The 13,804-nt window shown below is 46.9% G+C and overlaps 1 pseudogene; it reads right to left on the bottom strand.

Annotated features, from left to right (window-relative positions):
- Positions 1 to 11,329: 11,329 nt before the first annotated feature.
- Positions 11,330 to 13,324, bottom strand: LOC101517038 (xaa-Pro dipeptidase-like; annotated as a pseudogene).
- Between the last annotated feature and the right edge of the window lie 480 nt (positions 13,325 to 13,804).

Genomic DNA, 13,804 nt, shown 5'->3' with positions numbered 1-13,804 from the left:
CTGTGTATCTTTTTGAAGGCGGCAAAGGCCTCTAGCAATCTACCTTTATTCTTTACCTGTAACTATTTGGCTGTAGGTGTCTTTGGTGTTTCTATATAAATTTTAGGATTTTTCTTTATTTCAGCAAAAAGATCTCATTGGAAGATTGCTAGGGATTATACTAACTCTTCAGATTCCTTGCAGTAGAATGAACATTTTACAAATATTAATTTGTCCGGTTAATGAGCATGAGATATCTTTTCCATTTATTTATTCTCACTCAACTTCCTTGTTAAATGTTCTTTAGTGTTCAGAGTATAGATTTTGTACTCCTTTTTTAAAAGATTTATTTACTTATTATTGCAAAGTGAGATATACAGAGAGGAGGAGAGACAGAGAGGAAGATCTTACGTCCATTGATTCACTCCCCAAGTGACCGCAATGGCTGGAGCTGAGCCAATCTGAAGCCAGGAGCCAGGAGCTTCTTCCAGGTCTCCCACGCGGGTGCAGGATTCCAAGGCTTTGGGTCCATTCTCAATTGCTTTCTCAGGTCACAAGCAGGGAGCTGGATGGGAAGCGGAGCTACTGGGATTAGAACTGGCTCCCATATAGGATCCTGGTGCGTTCAAGGCTAGGACTTAAGCCACGAGACCACTGCGCTGGGCCCAATTTTGCACTTCTTCCGTAGAAGTTATTTCTCAATATTTCGTTCTTTCTGATGCTTTGGTAAGTGGAATTGGTTCTTAATTTTTTGAGGGGTCATTCACTGTCACTGCACAGAAATGCAGTAATTTTCACAATAGCATACAGTGCAATATCTCAGCACATATATGTAGTATAAACCAATCAAAGTCAACTCGTCTTTCCATTTTTTGTGTTTGCAGGCCACTAACACCTCTGTTCTAGTTCTGGCTACTCTATGTAGTACACAGTACTCTCAACCATTGTCACCTCATGGTGCTAAGGAACAGCAGAACTTGACGTTTCCATCTGACTGTATTTTGGTATCCATTATCCACCCTCCATGCATCATCACTTCCCCTTTAATAATGACCTTTCATCGTTTAGATGGACTATTTTTGTTAGCTTCCACATATGAGAGAGAATATGGTATTTGTCTTTGTCTAGCTTATTTTACTTAATATAATGATTTCCAGTTCCATCTATTTTGCTGCACATTTCAAGATCTCATTCTCTTCCACGGCTGAACAATATTCCATTGTACAAGTGTGCCACAATTTCTTCATTCATTTCACCCACCACTGAACATCCACATTGATTCCATGCCTGGGTCATTTTTTTCTACTGTGCTACCCATTTCAGTGCTAACAAACTCTGGGTTGAATACACCTTGATTGTTGTATGAACAGTGCTGTGATAAACATGAGAGTTAAAGTACAAGTGTTTCCGTGAGATGCTGATGTCATTTGCTTCGATAAACACTTGGAAGTTCAATAGCTGGTCATATGGTAGATCTATTTTTAGCACCCCTCATGTCCCTGAACCTCATACTGTTCTCCATAATGACTGCATTCCCACTTAGATTGTATAAGAATTTCTTTTTTTCTACAGCCTTGCCAGAATTTTATTTTTTGTCAATAATTCTTGTATCTAGAGGTGACTTGAATATCCTTGTCCTTTATCGATCTAACCTCTTTCCAATATCTGATGCCTCAAATCCTAGGCCTTGGCAATACCCATGCATTTTCTGATCACTAGCGCCACCCTGTCCAGATTATGAATTCTTGGAGCGCAGGAACTGAGTTTTCTTTGTGCCTGGGTCATAGAGGTGCTTGGTCGAAATTCACTCCTTCAGCCTCAGGTGTCTTGGGAACCTTTCCTGCTTGGCCTCCGGCCTTGGTTGTTGTTGGCACAGGCTAGCAGAATGATGATAGCATCATAGTGGCTTGCCTGGCTCTTTGTAGGAGAACACTGAGATTTGGAGAGCAGACAGAGCCCAGCCAGGCTGGCAGTCCTGCATCTTCTCTTCCTTATCCTTTGGAGTTCCAGCCTCCACCCTGGAGTATGCCTCTGCTTCTGTGTTCTGACTTTTGCTTCTGCTTTCTCTGCACCTGCTGTTTGTCTTCCTGTTTCTGCTGTTCCCCTCTTGGCTATGGATGCATCTTCTTCCCCAATCCATCCTCCTCTCTCACCTTCCCTCTCTTCCTCCTCCTCTGTCTTTTAGCTGCTTACCTCTCTTCTGCCGCTTCTGGTTTATTCTGCTTCTGCTTTAGCCTTTAGCTTCTTGGGCATCTACTTCTGCTTCTGGTCTTTCCAGGGTTTCTACTTCGCTTTCTCTGCTTCCTCCTTCTTTTCTGTTTCTGCGTTTCCTGCTTCTTTTGTTTTCTCTCTCCCTCCTTCTATTCATCAGCTTCTTGCAACTGTAACTAAATACCTGACACAAGCTCTTTATCAAAGAAAGAGGTCTATTTTGGCTCATGGGTTGGTAAGTTGACAGCTGGGGCATCTGGGGAGGCAGGAGAGGGCAATGGTGGAGTGTGTGTACAGGAAAGACAGCATGGTGAGCCAGGAAGCAGGGAGTAGTGGGTCCCCACTTGACTTTTACAATCAATCAACTACCTTCCGAAGACACAACCTGGGTGACTCAAGCACCTCCCACTGGGGCCGCCATCCAGACACCAAATTGAGTTCAATTTCCATTTCCGTAAAGCATGACTCTGGGGCTGCCTTTGGGGAACACTGAAAGCAGTATCCAAACTGGAACATCCTCCTCCTTTTCCTTTTTTTCTTTTCTGTTTTTTTTCTTCCCTGATTTTCTAGATTCTTCCTCCTCCCTCTCTTATGTCCTAGTCTCTTTATTTTTATCTCCCTTCTCCCCCTGCCTAGTTTTCAACAGGCTGAGCTTAAGGCACCTGTGAGACATGGGTTTGTAGTTTCTCTAGGGCTTCCCATGCTCTCTTTGTTCCTTCTTTTAAAAGATTTGTTTATTTCTTATTTGAAAGACAAAGTTACAGAAAGAGAAGAAGAAACAGAGATTTTGCATCTGCTAGTTTACCCCTCCAAGGGGTGCAAAGGCTAGAGCTGGGCTGGACTGAAGCCAGAGACCAGGAGCCAGGAGCCAAGAACTTCCTCTGGCTTTCCCACATGGGTCCAGGGACCCAACGATTTGGGATCAATCTCTGCTGCCTTCCCAGGCACATTGGCAGGGAGGTGAATCAGAAGTGGAACAGTCAGATCTTGAATTAGCAATTATAGAGGATGCTGATGCCACAGGCAAAGGCATAATCTATTGTGTCATGGTGCAGGTCCCATTTCCCACGCTCCTTCAGAGCTAAGGTTTGCCAACTTGGGCCCAGTTGATCGGTTTTCAGTGTAGTCTTTTATTAAGTGGCCAGTGATACAAGAAAGCCTATATTGTAATTAATCCAATATTTTAAAACTCACAACTTTCATTTGATTCTCCCAACAGCCACAGTGAGTAGAACATGGACAAGGCTTATGAAGTTTCCATTCTTCTCAGACCCCTCTGAGGATTTTACTTTTTCATTTGCTTTTGATCAGACTTGGTTTTTCAAAGCTTTCAGAGGGGGATGGCAAACTGAACAGAAAGTACAGAGTCCCAGTATAACCTTTGTGTGTGTACAGATCTTGAGGAGTCTTTTGCTGCTATGATTTTTATCTCTTTAAGAGACGCTTAGGATATCATCCAGGCAAGGAAAAGATTTGCCCACCACCATACAGCGAAGCAGTGACGCCCACCTGGGGTGAGGGCCCTCAGTTATTTCTTTCAGGGTTCAGGAAAATGCCGGTGCCACTCAGAAAAGCAGCTGGGGTAGTGAGTGTTAAGTATGGGCATTAGGGCAGTTTTTCCTTAATATGCCTCTAGTTCCTCCCACTCAAGTCCTAGCATGGAGGAAATGACTGGATATGGTTCTCTGAGCTTTCTTATCCTTAAGGAAAACTCCAATGACCAAATCTAGGGCAGAAAACCAATCAACATGGGAGTAGCTTTTTAAGAAAAAAAAAATCAACTGATAGGCTCAATGTGCTATGAGGCTGCAAGACAATTAGAGTGTGCTGGGTCCCAAACCCTGAGCAGATGCCATCCTGGTTGGTAGCCAGGCCCTAGGAATAGAAACATCAGCCCTGACAGGGCCTCTGGGCTGCAGCCAGTTGCTCCACTCTGATGCCAGCGCAGCGCAGGCCCCAAGAGAATGGTAATGGTACTTGCCAAAAACACGCCTTCTCCAGTCAGAGAGTAGGTGGGAGTGGCACTGCAGGAAGCGGGTAGATAGTCAAGCAGGTGTAAGCTGCTTTTACTCAATGCAGAATGCGAGGGCCTAGATTGATGCTGAGCTTGTAACGGGTGCACAACTTTGTGTACTGACCAGCTACATGCTGAAGCCTAGGAAGGGAGCTGTTCCTGCTTTTTTAAAAATTCCCAACACCAAGTCTTCAGAGGGGGCTCTGATTACATACCAGGTTCTGGGAGGAGGGCAGGGAGCAGCTGTTGGGACTAAATGGAAAATGGATTCCACAGGTAGATTCTGTTTGCGAGGCATTCCATAGGATGAAGTGGATGAAGAGGCTTCAGAGAGAAGGGCAATCTGGCTGAGTGCTGGCCCTGGAGGAAGGGACTGAGGCTCCTGAGAATGTCTTTGGCCTGGGAGGGGACCCTTAGAACTACAGAAAGACTGTAGGAAGTCATTCGTTTGGTCTCTCACAGACATCCATGGGTCAAACGAGTTTGCGGGTAGTTTGCCCTGAGGAAAACACTGTCACTGTAAAAAGATGATGAAGCATTTCCTTTGTGAATAAGGCGTTTCAGGAGATTCTCTGCGGGCATGACTTGCACACAGACCCAGTGGTGATGGCAGCCCCACCCTTTGGGCTCCCTGGGGACAGGGTACCTGGCCCAGTCCCTGCAGCGTGGGTCAGAGAAATGTAAACACCACTCAGAGGGGTGGTGGGAAGGCTCCTGAGGAGGTGGTGTTGCAGGGGAACCATGCAAGTTGGACAGACGTGGCTGTAGGAGGGCAATATACTCAGTGGTGAGAGGATAGAGAAGAGAGGCGTTGTGGAGGAGGATAGAGAAGGTGGGCATTGTGTGAGGGGCTTCATGTCCTGTTCAGCTTGCCTGGGGACATGTGGCAAAAGGAAGTAGAAGTTCAGGTTGGAATTTTAAACCTTGGCCAGATTAGAGATTTCTAGGTTCTCCCCTTCCTCCTCTTTTGCATTCCAGTGGAGAGGGCTGACTTCATTACACTCTGCCATTCAGAACAGTTATTATTGATCCCTACAGATCCTTTCTCTTGCTTTAGTTATTTATTCATTCCCATTTCCTCCATCTATTTGCAGCACAGTCTAATATATTATGCTGCACTTCTGTTTTTTCTTGTCTCTCTCTCTCTCTCTATATATATATATATACATATATATTTAAAGATTTATTTTATTTTAAATACAGAGTTACAGAAAGAGGGAGAGACAGAGATTTTCCATCCTCCACTCACTTCCCAAATAGATCTAACTACTAGGTCTGGGCCAGATGCAGCCAAGACCGAGAAGCTTTTTTCAGGTCTGTCATGTTAGTGCAGTGGTTTAAGCACTTGGCTCATCTTCTGATAGTTCTCCAGGTGCACTAGCAGGGAGCTGGATTGGAAGTAGAGCAGCTGGGATTGGAACTCGTATCCATGTGGTCACAGGTGGTGCTACAACACCTGCCCTGGATACATGTTCTTATAAAGATTATTGATATTTTACTGCTTAAGATGTATGTTGCTTTAATGTATATGAATGCTATGAAGTTTTCTATGCCCACTGCCAAGTGTGCATTCTCATAGTGACTTCCCAATGCTGCCTCTACCATAGGAGATGCATTCTCCGCATGCAGCCTGTCTGTTCCCCAGGGGTGGAATTCATGCCCACCAGTGGTTGCTTCTCAGAGGAGTGCCTGTTGAGCGTGACCTTGTAGGCAAACTGGTGGTCTCTCAGCACTAGCATATGCTCACTGGTTACAGAAACCTGCAGGTTTAGTTTGGGTGTGCCCAGCTGGGATGGAGTAGCCACGATGTTATATCCTTGAGGGATCTGCAAGGTTGCATAAGGCCAGCTGCATTCATGCTAATCATGTCATGTGATGACTCTCAGGCCAGATATTAGGTCTCATTCCTAGGACAATGTGTTCTTTATGTAAAATAGGAAGTTTAGGAAGCAAATTCCGGATGTCTGTTTCTGCCATCTGTGAGTAAATGTGGTCTTTGGTTTGATGCATGGTCACAGTAGGGATAAGGAGAAAAAATATGCCTAGAAACCCAGAAGGAATGGGACGGAAGTGTGTGTGTGTGTGTGTGTGTGTGTGTAGAAGGGATTTCCAAAAATTCAGGGGAAACGAATATTGTAAGAGAACTAGGTATGGATTTCCAAAATGTTTTGCACCACAATGAAATCATACTCTAACTTGTTCTAACATGCCTGAATAGGATGCTAAGAGCAAATTAGTTTGAGAACTTCTATTGCATCAACATGAATCCTGCCAAAATTGAAACAAAAACCAAAACATGAAATGTACGACGAAGCTTAGGTGAAAGTGTAAGAATGACAAAATCGTTGGTGCTTTTTGCAAAGCCTGGGGCCAACGCCCAGAAGAAATCAGCAGTTGGTATTGGATGACTCATTTTAACAAGGAGTGAGACAAGGTTAAAGATGAAATCCACAGTGATAAACCATCTACATCAGCTGTGTGGACAAAAATTGATCTTGGAGATGCTGTCATGGAAGAGGAAGGATGGTCTCCAGCAGAAACTATGGCCAACACCATACACGTGTGAATTGATCCAGCTGATCCCATCGTCGGTGAAAAAAATGGAAGTGAAGTGATCACTTCCTGTTCGATGGGAGCCAAACTCTTGCACCAGATCAGCTGCAGACAAGAACAGAACTTTTCACAGAAATGTAAAGGGAGGAGACAAAGCTCTTGAAACGTGACCTTGACAATTGTCAGAGGAGATGAGACACGCCTTTGGCAGCACCATCCTGAAGACAAAGCATGATTGAAGAGATGAGTACCAAGAGATGGACGTCGTCTCATTGGAGCAGGTTCATGGAAATAATGGAATCCTTAAAGCATTTTGAATATTAACATTCTGGATGGCCAAAGAATGCTAGTATGATAGCATTTGCTTATTATCAGGAGTTGTGGAGAAAGCAGAAAAACATCTGGAAGACCTTACCTGGGAGTCCTTTTCCACCACAACAATGCTCCTGCTTACTTCTCTCATCCAGCTAGGGCAGTTTGTGAAGGCGTTGATGGAAATCATTAGGCATGCACTTTTAAAGTCCCAATTTGGCTCCTTCTGACTTTTTTCTGTTTCTTAATTTTAAAAATACATTTAAAAGACACTGTTTTTTCTTCATTCAACACTATAAGCAAGATTGCATGGATGTAGTTAAATTCCCGGAACCCTGAGTGAATTCTTTAGGAACGAACTAAATGGCTGATATCAGAGCTTGCATTTTTTTTTTTTTTAGTTTTACTTTTTAATTCATATCTCCATGAGTGTTTTGGTGTTCCCTCCTACTGGTACGTGCCTGTGTGAGTATGTGCCTGGTGAGAAAGGGTGACTAGGATGGGGCAGGGGTCATGCATGTGGGTCAGGGTCAGAATGTTCTCATGAGTTGAAACAGTCTTTATCCAGCCATCCTTAGAGGACATGCAGAAAGCCTATTGTGTTGGGTCCCAATTGAAATTTGTAACTGTGGAGCACCCCAAAGAAACCACTGTTCTTAATTTAATGAGATTGGCTCCATAAGTGCTTCCACTATTCCAGGAACTGACTTTCAATTTAGAGGAACAGCCACTTTTATAGTCTATGGCTCCGCTCCATCACCCATGCATCTGTTCAACTGGGTGGGAAAGAGAAAGATGCTGTACAGGGATGGGGCAGCCAAGGATGTTGTTCTTGATTTAGACATTCTTCTTCCAGGTCAGCCACAGTGGCTCTGACTTGGGCTGGCTCTGCCTTGGAGGGACAGGCAAGAGCCAGTGAACAAATGGATAGCAGTTGTAGGATCCAAGGCATTTCCACCTCCACCTCCAACTCCAGGATTCCACAGGGAAGTCTAGCAGGCTAATTATAGATGAAATCCAACAGAGGTCCTGGAAATGCAAATGTCTCCTCTGATGGTTCTTTCTGTATGAGGTGCATACACCCTGTCAGTACCCTGGTTTTCTCCATGCACAGGGCAGGTAATGTATCGTGACATCAGCATGATGCAGTCACAGAGCCTCGCAGCTAGTAGTGCATGGGAGAATGCAGCCAGTTTCCTCCTGTCACCCCGTTCAACAGCATCCTGTGTAAGCTATAAAATAGAAATTCAAGAAAAATTTGATGAATGACTGAAATTATATGACATGAAGCAGAGGAGGCATCCAATCTATTGGGGAATTGAGATTCAGAGAGTAGAAGGGATTTCTCAGGTTGATCATCAGAAGTCTCTAGCAAAGTATTTGATATGCCTCTTTGACAGGGTGCACTGAAGTTCTGGGCAGCTTGGCTGCTAGAATGTTCTCTAGGGCAGAGCATTCGTTGATGGTGTAGCCCTGGAGGTTTCAGGGCTTCAGTGCCATAGTTTTGAGTGTGTGCCCTGAGAAGGCTGTGGTTTTAGGTGCCCCCCATATGTGATATTCTGTAAGTGCCACTACAGCCCTTAGAAGTCAGCCTCCATGGAACAGAATCAGAATCCACAGGTCAGAGGAGCAAAGCTCCCAGGACACTTCCAAGTGACAAAGCTGCTGAGGGGTTGTCCTGCACTGCAGTGGAGAATGAGGGGTCCTTTCAGGCTTTGAGCCCCTTGAGTTTAGATTCATCCCCAGCTTTCCTGGAGATGAAAATATTATTCTTGGTGTTTTTCTGAAGGTATCAACTATTTAGAAATTTTCTATGTTAATAAAATAAATCAATCTGTCATAAAACGGAATTTTAAATATCTTATTGAAAAGGCAGAGAAACAGAGACAGAGACACTGTTGATTCAGTTCCTCAATGCCTGCAACAGCCCGGCTGGACCAGGTTGAAGCTAGGAATCTGGGACTCACCCTGAGTCTCCCACATGGGCACCAAGGACCCAAGTCCTTGAGCCCTCAGCTCCTGCCTCCCAGGGAGTTCCCTAAGAGGAAGCTGGAGTCAGGAGTGGAGGCTGCACTTAATCCCAGCACCCCGATATGGGACATGTGGGCATCCCAAGTGAAGCCTTTACTGCCGTGGCGGATTCTTGTCCCTGAGATGGAATTTTAAACAGAAGCCTAGATATGAAAATTTGCAGTTCAGATACTACTGGGATATTTCCACAGGATCCAAAGAGACAAAAGTAATAGTGGCACCTTGAAGTGAATCAAATCCCCTGGCAGATGGCAAGAAGGACAGAGAGATTATGGGACGAGGCACAAGGCTGCTACGTTTTGGCTTCAAAGGACTCTTTCTACTTTTGCCTTCAAAATGAGCTTGAAAAGGGAAAGGAAATAGAAGCAAGCAAGTCAAAGTGCTACTGTATTCTCCCAAGCACCCTGCAGCCATGTGAAGGGCAGCCAGCAGACCCACGCTTTGCTCCCTAGCCCCTGCAATGGCCTGCGGGCCCCTCAGCCTCCTGGTTGCTGCCTCAGTCATTCGAGGGTTCCCACCTAACTAGCTTTACTGTTCCTCTGATATGAGCAGTCCTTTCCTATTCCCACTCCAGGGCCTTTGCAGCTGCTGTAACTGCTTGCTGATACCCTTCTGCCTCTAGATTCCTGTCTGGCTGGCTCCCTGTCATCATCAAGGGCCCAGTTCTAGCATCACCTTCTCAGGGATGTTCCCCATCAAAGCTATCCAAAGGAGTCCCTCTCTGCCACCTTGCCCTGGCCTCCCTGGCTAACCCTCCCTCTCTGCCACCTTGCCCTGGCCTCCCTGGCTAACCCTAGCCTCTTGACTTGACTCTAGTTTCTTCATAGCTTTGTGCTGTATCTTTGATTCTCTCATTTATCTATTTTTGAAGTAATGTATTGTCATCTCCTTTGGCCCTCATGCTCAACAAGAGCAGGGGCTTTGTTCACCACAGTTTTTCCTGTTGCTACATCGTGTTACATGTAAAGTATGTGCTTAAGAAGCATTGTCAAATACATCAGTGAGTACGTAACTGAAGGGGCACATGAGCTAGATAATCCAGAGCCAGTACAAGAGTAAAGAATCTGGACTGGGGGGCTAGTGCTGTGGTGTAGCAAGCTAAGCCACAGGCAGAGGCTATGAAGAAAATAGAACTAAGAAGCCCATGAATGACAACTACATTCACCCTTCTAGTGTCAGCTGCATCATTTTTCTGGTTAGTGATTGGCTGCCTTGAACACATCCCAATGGCGTTTTCAGACCCTGCGATTCCCAGCTCCATCTGATTCATGCTGATTTTTGGGAAGGAGCAGGCTTCAGGGCAGAGCAATGAAGAAGAGCCCAGGAAACACACTCACCAAGAGACTTCCTTCTTTGCCTCTGTGACTCGGTTACGAGAAAGAAGAGGTGAGCAGAGCAGCGCTCTGTGACCAGAAGTGCATGGAGAAGGGCTTTGAATGACAGGAGCATTGCAGAGATTGTAGCTTCCAACAGATGCAGCAGCGTGTCTATCCTGCCTGCCCTTCCTAAGATGTTCCCTTGATCCTCTGTTGTCCTCATCCCATGCTTAGAGCCATGCCAGGAGCCCTGGCCGAGGGCATCCTGAACAGCTGGTCTCAGTGGCAGATGTGGGCTTCTTTGGTTATGGTGTATCTCAGAGGAGTTCCATGGATAAACATGCAGCAAGTGGGGCAGAGACTGCTATCTGGCTACACCGATGAGGAAACCAAGGCTGAGGTGGAGTAGCTGGCTTGAGTCTCTGAACATGGCAGCCAAGCAAGGTAACACTTCCTACATGCCACAAAGTACCACCCAACCCCCTTATGCCTTCTACCCTTCACTGATAGAGGTGGGACCTCTGGCACAGAACCCTGATGCCTGTTCAAGGTCCCCAAGAAGCTAAGGCACATATAGTGACCGGGACTGTGGATGTGTTGGTTTGGCTGCAGTCTGGTCATATCTGGCCTTTTTTTTTTTTTTTGAAACCTTTTATTGCAAATTCCATTCTGCACAGTGATTGAGAGGAAACCCTGGGAAGGTCTCTCCCCTGAGAAACAGTATATACATCCGTGGCAGTGAGCCCGAGTTTTAGTTGCTACTGAGGCACAGGTGTATCATCAGTCACTGCCATTTAAGCAAAGCGCTTTGCTGATGAACGATGTGATCCCACAGAAGGTTAACATACATGGGCTTCCTGGCTGAGAAGTCAGCACTATTCGGTTGGTCAGAAGTTCCTGTGGTGGGGTGGTGTCAATCAGCAGGCTCCCCACCACAGACAGGGCCAGGCCCCAGTCCTATGGGGCACAGCTGGTGGGCTCTACTTGGGCCAGAGAAAGCGGTGAAGGCCCTGTCAGAGCTCAACATGCCTACTTCAATTTCCTCCACGATGCAGGGCAGGCAGGTCAGCAGCTCCACGCCAGTGTCAGTCACGGTGATGTCCTCCTCGATGCCGACCCCACCAAAGCCACGGAACCGCTGCAGGACTTCGTGGTTGAAGAGGCAGGCATGGGCTGGGTTTAGCCAGAGCCTCGTCCAAGAGGTGGTGGATGAAGTAGATGCCCGGCTCCAGTGTGAGCTCCATGTGTGGTTCCAGATGTCGTGTGGTACCAGGTTGGGCAGGCCCGGCTCTTCAATGCGCTCCACTTCCTCGGGGTAGCCTCTCATGTCATGCACGTCAATGCCCAGGAAGTGGCTGAGCCTGTGAAGCATGAATATGCCCCCAGGTGGGCCTGGACCATGGCGTCCACGCTGCTGCTCAGCTCTTCCAGGTGGATGCAGTCAGCCAGGTGGAGCATGTCAGGCCACCTATACATTTGACTGCATGGCGTTCATGACGGCGTGGCAGCTGCGCAGCACGGCCTCGTAGATGGCCTTCTGGTGTGCGGTGAACTTGCCTTTGGCAGGAAAGGAGCAGGTGAAGTCAGAAGCGAAGCAGTAATATTCACTGTCCATGTCGAACAGGCAGGCACATGTCTCCATCCTGGATCGTGTGGTTAATGGGGGCTCCGGCATGTCCGTAGCGCAGCATGGCAGGGTTCTTCCCGCTCCCACAGTTGTGGGTGTAGGAGCTGCTGCTTCTTGGAAGCAGCGTTAGTGCTCAAACAGGCTTTCCGTCTCATATTCTTTCATTCCCATCTTGACGGCCTTCATGACCTCCCAGTGAGCCTCTCTGGAGATCTGATTGGTGTAGCTCCATGTCGATCTTGAACACTTGGTACTCAACAATCTCTGGGTAAAGAGTGGTGTTGTTGACATTGAACCTGCTAATGCCCTCAAAAGAGGCCTCCCTGCAAGTGTGGCCGCTGTCTGTGTTGACACAACACGAAGTGAGGAGAACGGAGGGGTTCTGTGACACCAGGATGCTGGCGATCTCGTCTGAGTACTGGACTTCATCCACGGTGTATTTCTCCTTAAAGTGCTCCTTGGAATGGATCTTTTCCATCCAGATGGCATGGCTGGCAGGAAGCCTGGGCACAAACAGGGTCAACTTTGCAGTATCAACATCAATGGTGTCATAGCAGGCTGGCTCGGTACTAGCAAAAGCCCAGTGGAAGGACTCCTGGCGGAAGAGCTCCGCGGTGTCAGTGTAGTAGTGCTGGTTCTCCTTGCTGCCCTGAAGCACCACCACGGAGCCCACCTGCACCACCTCATTCTTCCATAGCCGCTGGCACAGGAGCCCCAGATTCAGGGCAAAGAATGCCAGTGACTTCTTCAAGGTCTCCTTCCCCAACCAAAAGCTAGGTCCAGTGGTGTTGTCCAGACTAACTCTTCATGGCACCTCTGGGCAAACCCAGGTCCCACTCACTTTTTTTTAAGATTTATTTATTAATAATGGAAAGGTGGATATACGGATAGGAGGAGAGACAGAGAGGAAGATCTTTCGTCCAATGGTTCACTCCCCAAGTGGTCGCAATGGCTGGAGCTGAACCAATCTGAAGCCAGGAGCCTGGAACTTCTTCTGTGTCTCCCACATGGGTGCAGTGTCCCGGCTCCCAAGGATTTGGGCCGTCCTCAATTGCTTTGCCGGGCCACAAGCAGGGAGCTGGGTGGGAAGCGGGGCCACTGGGATTAGAACTGGTGACCATATGGGATCCCCGTGCGTTCAAGGACAGGACTTTAGCCACTATAATATTGCACCAGGCCCTATACCACTCATTCTTTAAGGTCAGTCTTGCCTGCCACCTCCTCCTTAAAGCCTTCCTTGGTGTCCCCACCATTTGTAATTACTCACTGATCCCCCGGCATCACTCATTTCCCCATTCTGTGACCTACTGCACCTACTTCTGCACCTACATGGCTTGTGATTAATGCTGTTTTGTCCCGTAGGTCTTTAGCTGGGTTGTTGTTGCCAAGGCACTTACACGTGATTTCTCCATTTGGCCTTGCTGCATGAATAACAACAACAACAACAATAGTAATAATAAATATTAATGAACTGGAAATGTGCCTGGAGGGAGTGTGTGTGAGAGGAGGGAAGCGGTACAGGGGCTGGCATTGTGGCACAGGGGGTTAAATCACAGTTCGCAATGCCAGCATTCCATATTGGAGTGCTGGCTTGAGTCCTGGCTGTCTACTTCAAGGCCAGCTTCCTGGTGAAGCTCCTAGAACTCGGTGAATCCCTGTATGCACATGGAAGGCCTGGATGGAGTTTCTTGATTTTGGCTTCAACCTAGTTCAGACCAGGTAGGTGTTGCATCCATTTGGGAAGTGAGTCAGTGGATATAA

The sequence above is a fragment of the Ochotona princeps genome, chromosome 3, assembly GCF_030435755.1.
Source record: "Ochotona princeps isolate mOchPri1 chromosome 3, mOchPri1.hap1, whole genome shotgun sequence".
Classification (NCBI taxonomy): Eukaryota; Metazoa; Chordata; class Mammalia; order Lagomorpha; family Ochotonidae; genus Ochotona; species Ochotona princeps.
This window is presented reverse-complemented; position numbering and strand designations above follow the sequence as displayed.